We start from the raw sequence: 13,941 nt of genomic DNA on the forward strand, positions 1-13,941 counted from the left end.
GTTTATTTATTTATTTTTTTCTATAATTTTTATCCCACGATTTTGTAACCCATATTTTTTCACCCAGTGCCAATTACCTATGTAATCCTGGGCGCTACTCTCCCTCTGCCAGCCTAGGGAGAGCCCAAGCTGAAGCTCATGCCTCCTTCAATGCATGAGGAGCAAGCAGGCCGCTTCTTATCACCCGACAGGGGGGAGGTTCCCTGGTTAGACGTAGCGCGTGGTAGGAACACGTTATTCCAACCAGTTCCTTTCCCCTCCATCAGGCGCCCTGACTGACCAGGGGGAGGCAGTATAGTGACCAGGATTACTGCATGTTTTTGTGAGGGTATTAACTACCCTAGGAGACACGGGGAGAACATGCAAACTCCACACAGAAAGGCCCTTTCACCAATGAATGTTTATTTTTTAAAGCGAACATTTGTAACTCAAATCTTTGCTTCTGGGGGTTCCTGGAACTAAACATTTTGAGATGGGGGTCCACGGCCAAATGCATAAAGTTTCGGGGTTCCTTGACATGAAAAAGTTTGAGAGCCACTGATATTAAAGCAACATAAGTGTTTCAGAAAACTGTTTTCTGATTTAGAAGACATTTGCAGATGCGTTCCCAGATTGAATGGGTTAATGTGCATTGACCCGTCGACAGAAAGAAAGAAAGACAGACAGACAGACAGACAGACAGACAGACAGACAGACAGAAAGACAGAATAGGGACTGTAGGGTTCATGTGGTTAAGATGACACCATTGAAGTGACGTTTGTCTTAACTGAAGGTTTGTGTGTCGGTGTGAGTGACAGTGACAAAGTCACACGTTGACACTTTGACAGAAAGCCACTCCGTCTATGGCCGTCACCGTTATGACATTGTAGTTGGCGATTGATTGTCATGTAAATAATTGCGATTTAACAATTGAATTGTGTTTTTGGCATTGAGTATCGGTACATATACTATTATAATTTTTGTTGCCTTTTAGGCTTTGTAAATAAAGACTGCACAGGGCAGTTTATTTGTAATTTCTTCTGCAAGCAGCAGAAAAATGTTTATCCTAAAAAGACAGCGACAATTCATAAATGAATGAATAGTGCAACAATTCCATGTGTGAATAAATAAATCCTAAAACTATATATATATATTATATATTATGTTCATTGATGTGACGCGTTGTGAGCTTGTAGATCGTCATTTTGTTTTTTACTTTTTAGAAAATGTATGAACATTTTTCAACATGGAAACGAATTATGTTGATTAATAATTGTGATTATCTCCAATAATTGTGATTATTGCAATGCATAATTCTGAAGTTCATGTACTGCCTACAATAGTTCCTAGTAAGGGAATTAATGAGAGCGAGAGAGGCCAGGATTCTTCTTATTGGAGTTCAGCAGTCTGACTAGCCTGGTAAACCCTCCCTCCGGAAATCTCATTTCCATTTGATTTCAGGAGTGAGTCTGGGTTGATCCGCCTTTCTGCAATATTCGCTCTATACGCCGAACTGACGAGCCTATCAGCGTCGTCGCTCATCGTTCTGTGATTGACAGCGACAGTTGGCCAATCAGGTGGCGAGTTCGAGTGAGCCCGAATGAAGCCGAGTGCAGCCTGACTGGGGCCGACAAAAGACGAACGGCAGCCATTGTTGTTTCTGCGAGTGCCGTCAATTCTTATTTTCGGTTTTAAAACGGTCTCAAACTTCTTTTTTGAGGCACGGAATTTACTATTAAGATATCGTTTGGATAGAATTTAGTTGTTTAACTTCATATATGTGGTCAATTAATCATGACAGAGCCTATTTAAAAATATAAATTCAGAGAACCGGGAGGGGCGGGCTGTGGCACGCATGTATCCCAATAAGGCAACCTATTTTGGGCATGGCGATCTCAAAAGTCCCGTTGCGTCATATTAGTGACGGAGGTGGTAAAAATCCACTGCAATTGGCTGAAGGGGAAAAACGATCATTGGCTGAAGGGGTTGTCAGTCAACGGTATTACTCCCGCCCAACTCCAGCCCACAGCGAATATTGCAGAAAGGCGGTTCAGGCCAGACTCACTCCTGAAATCAAATGGAAATGAGATGTCCGGAGGGAGGGTTTACCAGGCTACAGTCTGACTGCCAGGGGAGAGAAACTGTTTGGCATCCTTGTGGTATCCCTGTATGGTTACCCCTGACGGCATGAAGGGAGAGAGCAGACTGTTAGAGGTGGTGGGAAGTGTCTCTGATAATGATGATGATGATGCTGCTATAGTCTCTGTCCTTGGGCATAGTAGTCGTTGGTATGTTTGGAAGAGCCAGTGAGGCCATCGCTGACATTCACAACAAAGCCATCTGTGACGTCACGACACGATCAATCACAACCGTGTCTTTGTATTTGATGAACAACTGTAGCGTATGACGGCGCGCTCACTCATGAATCAGATGCTGATGCCATGTGTGTGTGTGTGTGTGTGTGTGTGTGTGTGTGTGTGTGTGTGAGTGAGTGAGTGTGAATGGCGTTTTGTGGCATTTTAGTTCGGCCAGCGGCTATTGAGTCATGTGTGTCTGTGTGTGAGTGTGTGTGTGTTGTGATGTGTGGAACACAGTGAGTGGTTTTGGCCCAGGGCCAGCTGCTGTTCTGGCCATGTGACAGTGTGACACACACAGCGCCGATGGCTTGAGGCTAACACACACACACACACACACACACGACACACATACACATACACATACACACACACACACACCACGCAAGACATATTTTATATTCCGGCTCTTCGCAAATAGCAGCTCTACAGTACAAGGCAAGCTCACAACATAAGTATATATCTTACGTTTTTGAAAGATCTTGCATTTCTCTTAACTCTTTTAAACACTTAAACAGTCTAGACTGTAGGCCTACTTATATTTTTAACCTTCTAAAGCAAAATCTCTTCGCCAAAAATAGCCGATCTACGAGCTCACAATGTGTCGCAACACGTGTTTTGAGATAGTAGATCAGCTATTTTTGGTGAATGTTTCCCCCAGAATATGGAAGCTGGAGAACAAAGGGTGATCATTGAGACACAGCCCAGGCTGTTACTTTTGCAATACTGCATAGGTATCATGTGTTTGTAACTTACTGTAGGCTTGTTTTTCTTGACCACAAGGTTATTCATTTAGATAGTATGCCAATTTAAACAGATGCTAGGTTAATTGTTTACCTGGTATCCTATAGTGTCAAGATTGTTATGTTGATAGTATATTGTTTAGACTGATACTACAGGTTCTTGGTTTACCTATGATCCTAGATTACTGAGGCACTACACTGTCTCTCTGCATTCTAGGTATGTGTTTACTTTGCTTATTGTGAGACGCTCTGGATAAAAGAGTTTACAGGGATTAACATTAGTATCACAGAGTTTACAGGGATTAACATTATTATCACAGAGTTTACAGGGATTAACGTTATTATCACAGAGTTTACAGGGATTAACGTTATTATCACAGAGTTTACAGGGATTAACATTATTATTACAGAGTTTACAGGCATTAACATTATTATCACAGAGTTTACAGGGATTAACATTATTATCACAGAGTTTACAGGCATTAACATTATTATCACAGAGTTTACAGGCATTAACATTATTATCACAGAGTTTACAGGGATTAACATTATTATCACAGAGTTTACAGGCATTAACATTATTATCACATTAATCGCCTAATCACAGTTAGTTGAGATAATCGCAATTACTTTGTGTGTGCGTGTGTGCGTGTGTGTGTGTGTGTGTGTGTGTGTGTGTGTGTGTGTGTGTGTGTGTGTGTGTGTGTGTGTGTGTGTGTGTGTGTGTGTGTGTGTGTGTGTGTGTGTGTGTGTGTGTGTGTGTGTGTGTCTGTGTGTGTCCGCGACCATGCAGCCTAGTGGCTTCCTTTTGGGCTTGTTTTCGTACAGCTGGTCGCTCGTTTCTCTCACAGAATCTGGCAACACGGCTTACTGAAAGTCCACCAGGCCGACCGCTCTGCTGCTTGCGTTCTCACTCTCAGACAGGAAGTTGTGACACAGCGAGCACAGGAAGTGGCTGTTGTGGAGTTTTAACCCTTTCTTCACCCGCCTCAGTTCAGTCACGTCATCGTCGTCACGTGACAGAGAAACAAACTCTTCTTGAAGTTCATCCCCACATTGGAATAGGCTCTATGCACTGTAGCCATATTGGAAGGAAATTGGGCCTCTTCCTTACTTCCTTCACAGGTGTTACCAATGATACTCATAACCAAACCAATATGTACACTCTCAGAGTTACAGACCTGTTCCCATGGGCCTCACCTTGAGACCCACTGTCAGTGGTGTATACAGAGTAACTAAACTAAGTACATTTACTCAGGTACATCTCTGAGGAAAATATTGTACTTTTACTCCACTACAATTGGAAACTTTTACTAGTTACATTACAGATAAATCATTACATTATAAAACATACATTAACCACTTCAGCCCTATTTTATACATAGGCTAAATTAGAAAATAGCAGATCTACAAGCTCACAACGCGTCGCAAGATTATAGATCTGCTATTTTCAAACATTTTATTACTTTTACTATCGGTACTCTAAGTATATTTTGATGCCAATACTTTTGCACTTATACCCAAGCAACATTTTGAACACAGGCCTTTTACTTGTAACAGAGTGTTTTTATTATTGTGGTATTGCTACTTTTACTTAAGTAAAATATCTGAGCACTTCTTCCACCACTGCCCACTGTAGAGGTTATGACCTCGGTTTGCGTTTAGCATGAGGCCAACCTATTGACACACTGTAGTCTAATCTCTCTTTTGGTAGAGGTGTAGGTATTACAGTAATCGACGCACATAGTGGTATTTGTACTAATCTGAGTGCTTCTGGTAAACATTCAGAAAACGTGGAGGACTGTGAACTTTCAGATGCACCACAATAATACCATTGTCAGCGTCATTCCGTTATGCACTGACACAGGAAGTTGTGTGTGTGTGTGTGTGTGTGTGTGTGTGTGCGCTCGCACGCGCGCATGCTTGTACCACTACACTTGGGGCCAACTGTCCCCGCAAGTATAGCAACATTCAGGTTAGGTTTAGACATTTAAACTAGGTTAGGGGTTGGAGTTATATACCTGATTTATACGTAGTTGCGTGTAGGTGTCGCGCACCACGAATAGTGAGCCTGCGAGCTCACTTAAGGTACATTCATGTGCTGTTGGGTAGCCTAGCATTATAATATCATCATTCAATGAGCTTGTAGAGCAGCTATTTTAGGGTTTAAAAACTAAAAATGTCATTCACAAAATTGCGTTTGATGTCCTCACAAGTATCGTAATACAAATGTGTGTGTGTGTGTGTGTGTGTGTGTGTGTGTGCGTGCCTGTGTGCGCGCAGAAGTATGACTTCCCCTCATGTGTAATGCGAGTTTAGCGGAAGAAGAACGAGGAAGTCACTTTTGGCATGCGCTGGGTGTTCAGGACTTTAGGGTGTTTTAAGACTTTGTGTTCCCCTTTGTGCATGTTAGGTTTTAAAGACGCTGTGGTTCCTCTTTGTGTGTCTGCATGTATCTGGTGTTGTCTTGCTGTGACTCAGGGAGGACTGCAGAGCTGCGCGTCTTCATCTACATTGTTCTCAACCTGATGCTGATTCTCATATGGGCACACATCCAGTGAGTAACAAAATGTCTCATAACATCATTAATTCTTCATTCTTGTATTGGGCACGAATCCAGTGAGTAACAAAATGTCTCATCACATCATTAATGCTTCATTCTTGTATTGGGCACGAATCCAGGGAGTAACAAAATGTCTCATAACATCATCAATGCTTCATTCTATATGGGCACGAATCCAGGGAGTAACAAAATGTCTCATAACATCTTTAATGCTTCATTCTATATGGGCACGAATCCAGGGAGTAACAAAATGTCTCATAACATCATTAGTGCTTCATGCTTCAGCTTCTATTGGGCACGTCTCCAGTGAGTGACAAAATGCTTCATAAAATCATTGCAGTGTGTCTTTGTCACACTGCAGGTCAGGGTGTGAGACGTTGAACACGGCCCTGAAGGCCTTAGCTTTGTATTGTAGTAGGCAGTGGTGGAAAAAGTACTCACATGTTTTGCTTAAAGTATCGATACCGCAATGTAGAAATACTCTGTTACAAGTGAAAGTCCAGAATTCAAAATTTACTTGAGTAAAAGTGCGAAAGTATTGGCATCAAAATGTACTTAAAGTACCAAAAGTAGAAAGTACTCATTATGCAAAATGTCCCCGTTTCACAAGTTTTCAAATGTATAAAAATCTTATAGCAAATCTACAAGCTCACAATACGTCGCAACGTGACGCATTGTGAGCTTGTAGATCTGCTATTTTCAAATGGCCAAAATGTATATAGGGCTCAAGAGGTTAATGTATGTTTTGTAATAATAAAAACAAATCTACAAAGTAACTAGTAACTAAAGTTTTCAAATGATAGTAGTGGAGTAAAAGTACAATATTTTTAGTACCGTAGTTATTTTTTTTTAGTTTAGTAGTGTAGTAGAAGTTAGGAGTAGAAGTTAAAGTTCTGAAAATTGGAAATACTCCACTAAAGTAAAAATACCTCAAAATTGTACTTAAGTACAGTACTTGAGTAAATGTACTTAGTTACTTTACACCACTGCTACCAAAAGACACTTATGTTATAGCACCGGATGGAAGCTAGGCCAAATGCACTGATGGAAGAACTACTCCATTTTTTCTTTACTTGAGGCCGATTATACAAATGTCTTCTAAATGTTTTCTGAAAAAACTATGTTGCTATATCAGTGTGGTGCTCAAACTTTTTCATGTCAAGGACCCCCAAAACACTATGTATTTTGCCACGGGCCCCCATCTCCAAATGTTTTGTTCCAGGGACCCCCAGAAGCAAAGATATGAGATGCCGGTAGCCAAAGTATGAGAGCCACTGTCACAGTGATGGTAGGGAGGAACAGTTTTTGGAAAAAACAAACAAACAATGTTTCCAAGATTTCTCAAAAATGAATTGCCAAAGAAATTTAAAGTGACACAGATGCGTTCCAGGTCTTAATGGGTTAACAAAACACAGTCTGTTTTAGCTACGATGTGCTCTTTCTGGTTACATGAACCTATAACTGCAGTTACGTTGTAAAACTAAAACGACAATAGTAACTATTCATATCATAGCAAAACACTTATATTTCATTCTTGTTATTATAAAACAGTGATCACTTGACTAAAGTATAACGTTCACAGTCCAGTCCAGCCACACTAACTAACTATCACTATACTTGGGGCCAAATGTCCCCACAAGTAGCAGAATATGAGAAATAGACATTGTGAGGAACATTTTGTAAAAAAAAAAAAAAGTTTTCTAGATTTAGGTTTACGATTAGGACACATTTCAGGTTAGGTTTAGACATTTTTTTCCCCTGGTTTGAGGGTTAAGTAAAGGTAGCAAATAGACCTGTCTTGGTGCTAAGGGCTCTATTCACAGCAACCATGTTGGACCTTTTCCTTACTTCCTTCAGAGGTGTTACCAATGATACTAATGAAGGCTCTGTTCCATTTCGTGTAGCACAGTGGTTCTCAAACCTTTTAATTTCTAGGAGAGTGTACAAATGGAACCAAATGGACCCTTACGGGTCCATTTGGTTCCATTTGTACACTCTCAGAGTTACACACCCGCAAGGGGCCATTTGGAACCCCCTCAAGTGTTTCCAGTGAGCCAACATGCACAATGTCAGCACAGTTTCCGTTTGGCCAGAATGGGACAGAGCCTTAATTAGTATCATTGGTAACACCTGTGAAGGGAGTAAGAAGAGGCCCAATTTCTTTCCAATATGGCTGCTGTGCATAGAGCCTATTTTGTTTTTTTTATCCTTTTGCACAAATGTCTGCTTTACTGTGCTGCGGTCTGAAACCTCATCAGTACTGGTGATGACTCGACCACCCAACGTTTACTTTTAAAAACCTCTTTACCAGCCTGGGAATAATGTGACTCTGCCTGGCTTCCTACATGTTCTGGAAAATCCTGCTAACCTACAATTCTTTCATGCAGCTTTTCCAGTCGTGGAAAATGGCAAACAAATAGTTCAAATGTCCCGTAATATTATGTTATTGTCTTGTAAAACGTTTTATGCGTGTCACAAAAAGTGATGAGAGCAGACGAGATGAGGGGCTGTGATAAGGGAGGAATCGTTGAGGTTAGAGGAGCGATTATTTTCAGAGGAGAACTACATGGCGAAACTTAAGCACCTGTCTTTAACAGGGGGTCTGGGACCCCGAGGGGGTCCTCAGAGTTACTACAAGGGGGCCTTCACATTTTTGTGTGATAGGCAGTGTTGGAAAACGTACTCGGATGTTTTACTTAAGTTAAAGTGTCAACAATGCAACATAGAAATACTCTACAGTACAAAAGTACTCATTATGCAGAATGTCCCATTTCACAAGTTCTCAAATATAAACATCTTTTGAAAATAGCAGATCTACAAGCTCACAATGCGTCGCATCGTAGATCTGCTATTTTCAAATAGCCAAAGTTTAAATAGGGCTGAAGGGGTTAATGTTTGTTTTGTAATAATAATCCAAATCTACAAAGTAACTAGTAACTTAAGTTTTAAAATAGTTTTCAAATAATTGTAGTGGAGTAAAAGTATAATATTTGGATCTGAGATGTAGTGGAGTAGAAGTAAAAGTAATACTCAAGTAGAAATACTCAAGTAAAGTACAAATACCTCAAAATTCTACTTATTATTTAAGTACAGCACTTAAGTAAATATATTTAGTTACCGGTACTTTACACCACTGGTGATGGGAACGTATTTATTTATTCATTTATTTTTTACATCAACCACTTGAACCCTAGCATCCCTATTCTGGGGGACACATTCACCAAAAATAGCCGATCTACAAGCTCACAATGCATTCTGTTATTTACCGCAAAGAGGTTTGGTGTAGAGGGAAAAACAGAGCAGACAAAGTACAGAGCCAAAGGTCAAGTTTGCAAAGTATTGATTGATTCATTGATTGAATACTTTATTAGACCTAAATGAAAACAGCATGAGGTACAGTCAGATATTTAGGCTAAAAGGATAACACAACCTATCCTATGTGTCCTATAGGCTCTATTCACAGCAGCCATATTATGAAGACATTCACAGGTGTTACCAATGATACTAATGAAGGCTCTGTTCCATTCTGGTCAAACAGAGTCAGGGTGCTGATATTGTGCATGTTGGCTCACTGGAAACACTCTGTTACACCAGTGGGTCTAAAGTTGGGGTCCAGGGACCCTCATGGGCTTCCAAATGGCCCCTTAGGTGAAACTCTGAGAGTGTACAAATGGAACCAAATGGACCCTTACGGGTCCATTTGGTTCCATTTGTACACTCTCAGAGTTGTGGGGGTCGTGGAAACCACTGTGCTAGAGTAAATGGAACAGAGCCTTCATTAGTATCATTGGTAACACCTGTGAATGTCTTCATAATATGGCTGCTGTGAATAGAGCCTATTAGAATATCGGCGGTCTCTCCGGTCCGGTTTATACACATTAGCATCTTTCCGCCGGTAATCAAATTAATGGCTTAGGAATGCGACAAAAACAAAAAAATCTCCATGGATTCAGTGCTTCATGAGGTGTGCATTGCAATTGATAGAAAATAATATTTTTTTTTGGCTGAACTACTCTTTAACATGAATCCAACATATTGAATAATTAAGCAATATTACACGAGAGGGTGTGCTTTACCGTCATTATTTGCACGCCAGTGATGCGGTCAGGAACGAGGCGGAGCCGAGTTCCGCAAGCATCACTGAAGTGCCAATAATGTAGGTAAAGCACACCCTCTCGTGTAATATTGCGATTATACAACAGTTACCAACAAAACACATCCAAATGTATTCATATTGTGGGGCAATTCATAATAAAAATGTTTCGCTATTATCCGTTTCCCTGTAAAGAGAAGAGTTACTGAGACATTAAATAGTCCCTGTAGCAGCGCTCTGAGGCACCGTCTCATCAACACAGCAGATTCCAGTAGGCTATATGCTCCGTCGTACGACCGTGTCACGTGGCCAAAATAACTGATCTACAAGCTGACAACGCGTCGCGATGGCGACGCGTTGTGAACTTGTAGATCGGCTATTTTCGCCACATCAACAGTAAGTCCAGTTTAGGCTACTGTCTGTTTGTTTTCCTATTGTGGGACAGCGTGACGTCACAGCACAGCTGTGCCATATATGCTCTAATCAGGTGCGGACTGCAGTGCGGAGTGATTTATTAATGTGATTAGGCCCGTGCTATCATGCTGGTTTGAAGCACGGCTAGATAGCTATTTCAACCAATAAGATTGCTTGGTCGGAACTACCTGTTGTATAATTTGCAACACACCAGCATCTTAGAACTATTTATTTTACAATATATGTATCCCCCAAATTCAGGCTAATTAAAGACGTGTTATGTCTATGTTATGATTAACGGTAGGGTTAATTATATTTTTTGACTAAAACAACAATGTTATTGTTATGATTATTATCAGAATTTAAAGCTATTTAACTCTTATTTTAACACAGAAATATCACTTGCCCTACCTTTTTTAATAGGTTCGCCCTTATAACATAGTATATAGGTACTAATATATGATATAATAATGACGATAGGTCACATAAAAATGTCCTAGCACCCTGTGTGACTGCACATTGTTGCAGACCGGTCATTGGATTCTGGTATATTCTGCTCATTTCAAAGAGCATAGCAACAAAGAGACAAATAGAAATATGAAGTCATGGAAATGTTAACGTCAGGGAGCATATTAAAGTGACCTGTTGATTTTTGGCTTTAACCCTTTAAGACCGGGAACGCGTCTGTGTCATTTTAAGATTTCTTTGGCTATATAAAAATAGCAGATCTACAAGCTCATAGCGCGGCACCATGAGCTTGTAGATCTGCTATTTTTTTGAAAAATCATGAACATTTGTGCAAATCTTTTATATACATTTTTTGCTCAAATCTTTGCTTCTGGGGGTCCCTGGAAAAAAAATAGTTTTAGATGGGAGAGGGTCCGTGGACAAATGCATATTATTTTGGTGGTCCTTGACATGAAAAAAGTTTGAAAACCATTGATAATATAGCAATATAAGTCAAAAATAAAAAACAACTTTGGGAAAAAACAACTGTTAGGATTTAGAAGACTTAGAATCCCCAGAAGCAAAGATTTGAGTTAAAAACTTTCGCTTTAAAAAAGTACATATAAAACTACTAAAGATTTTATATGAGCTTGTATATCTGCTATTTTTATATAGCCAAAGAAATCTTAAAATGACACTGATGCGTTCCCGGTCTTAAAGGGTTAAAGATTCTGGTCATAAAAAGTCTCAGGCTCAGTTGACATGGATTCTGCTGCTGTATCTTAGAACAGCATGATGTTACTGTATGTTAGCTGTACCACAGCGTTTCTGTTCATGTACACATGCATGTCACCGTCCCTTTCGGCAATGGTGTAAAGTAACCAAGTACATTTACTTTAAGTACCGTACTTAATTTCAATTTTGAGATATTTTTACCCGAGTATTTCCAATTTTTTGTACTTTTACTTGTACTCCACTACATCTCAGAGGCAAATATTGTACTTTTACTCCACTACACTTGTTTGAAAACTTTAGTTACTAGTTACTTTGTAGATTTTGATTATTATTGCAAAACATACATTGACCACTTAAGCTGTAATATACATTTCGGCCATTTGAAAATAGCCGATCTACAAGCTCAGCTTGTAGATCTGCTATTTTCAAAAGATTGTTATACATTTGAAAACTTGTGAAACAACATTCTCTGCATAATGAGTACTTTCTACTTTTGGAACTTTAAGTACATTTGGATACCAATACTTTTGTACTTTTACACAAATCAATTTTGAATTCTGGACTTTTACTTGTGACAGAGTATTTTGACGTAAGTACTTTTTCCACCACTGGCTGTTGGGTAAAAACCTTGCATGTTCAAAACGCTTACTTCTCAGGAAATGGTCAAAAAAGAAGCAGCGTTCCAATGGGAAACCCCTGAGAAAGAGAGGGAAGAGAGAGAGAGGGAGGGAGGGAGGGAGGGCTCCATCAGTGCAAGAGTGAGGAGGAGGAGGAGAAAGGCAGAGGAGGACAGAGGGAAAGAGCCTATATCACCTACTACTACACAATAAACCTGGCAACGATAGACGGATACCTTTTATTGGAAATTCAGGCACCAGAGACAATACAGCAGTATAAGTTACAGCCGTTGTCCCTTTTATGCCCATAAATGGGGATATCTGTGTCTGTCAATCCTTGTTAACCCATTAAATGGTGCATTTATATTGCGCTTTTTATCCAAGGTGCATTACATTCACCCATTCACACACACATTCACACACCGTTGGTGGAGGAAACCATGCAAGGCACCAACCTGCTCATCAGGAGCAATTAGGGGTTCAGCGTCTTGCTCAAGGACACCTCGACACTAACTCTGGGGGAGCCTGGAATCGAACTGGGAACCTTCCTTTTCCCAAGCGGCCGCTCTACCTTCTGAGCCACTGCCATGTCCCTTTTATGCCCATACTGTATATGGCGATCTCTGTATCTGTCAGTCCTTGTCCCTTTTATGCCCATATATGGAGTGGGCGGGTGGCCTCTGACGTTCGAGGTCCGGCCTAAATTTGGCCAATTTGGTATTAAAAAGGTCTTAAAAGTCCTTTAGAAATGTGCAGTTACCCTGTATACACTTACACAGTATGTTGGTTTGTTTACCGTTGAGCGAGAAAACAATGTTGCACTAAACTACATTAAGCTAATCATCTTGGGACCCCCCAAAATAATTTGGGGATCCTCCTGGGGGTCCCGACCCCCAGTTTGGGAACCACTGCAATAGACACACGACGTCTTAATGCTACTAAGTCACAGAGAGAGTCAGTTACCGTTGTCCTTTGCACTCCTTGTTACATATTCTCAGAGCAAACGGCACAAAGGACTGACGAAGCCCCTCCAGTAGATGAATAAGTCCTTCCTGTCGCTCACTCGCTAACAACGACGGGCAAGCTTATAAACGCGCCCGCAAAGCGCATGTTAATTTAACTCATGCATGTACAAATGTAGCATCAATGGTCTATTTGTTAAATGAACACAGCCTGGTGGCTAGTCCAGCGTCCATGCTGTTGCTCAGTACTGGACCTAAATTAAATGATGATTTGTAATATACATTTACATTTATACTATAATGTATACATTTGACTCAAGTCATGTCTTAGTTTTTCAGCTTGTCGAAATGTTATGTGAGACTAACACACACACACACACACACACACACACACACACACACACACACACACACACACACACACACACACACACACACACACACACACACACACACACACACGCGCACACACACACACACACACACACACATAAAGACATGTCGGCTACGGTTGTGCATAGAGCCATATTTATGTTTGACATTGAAATGTATTTTTGGTCTGCTGATCTGGTTTGAATTATTTCAAGAGGAGGAAGTGTTTGTTTGTAGGTGTGTCTCTCTCTCTGTGTGTGTGTGTGTGTGTGTGTGTGTGTGTGTGTGTGTGTGTGTGTGTGTGTGTGTGTGTGTGTGTGTGTGTGTGTGTGTGTGTGTGTGTGTGTGTGTGTGTGTGTGTGTGTGTGTGTGTGTGTGTGTGTGTGTGTGTGTGCGTGCGCTACAGGATGTTAGCTTAGACACTCAGCACAGTTCCAGCGGTGCTGACACCTTTATTATTTTGCCCTCTGCTGCATTCAATGTTTCTTACAGTAAATCACCTTTTATAACCTGCTGTATTTACCCTTCTGCTTTGACCACTTAAACGTTTTGTACTTCAGTTGACGGGCGTCCCACAAGGCCCTATACACAAGTGGTTCTCAAATGTTTACATTTCAAGGACGCACCTTAACTCTGACAGTATACAAATGGAACCAAATGGA

General features: G+C 40.6%; 1 protein-coding gene across 1 annotated transcript in view; it reads left to right on the plus strand.

The window, feature by feature from the left end:
• The first annotated feature begins 5,401 nt into the window (after positions 1-5,401).
• LOC311059114 (WAS/WASL-interacting protein family member 1-like) overlaps positions 5,402-13,941 on the plus strand; it is a 41,304-nt gene continuing 32,764 nt past the window's right edge. The window contains 1 exon segment of the mRNA XM_084076762.1: positions 5,402-5,633. The gene's annotated coding sequence lies outside the window, so the exon portion shown is untranslated.

This window comes from Gymnoscopelus microlampas (genome assembly GCF_963454915.1).
Source record: "Gymnoscopelus microlampas genome assembly, chromosome: 13".
Taxonomy (NCBI): domain Eukaryota; kingdom Metazoa; phylum Chordata; class Actinopteri; order Myctophiformes; family Myctophidae; genus Gymnoscopelus; species Gymnoscopelus microlampas.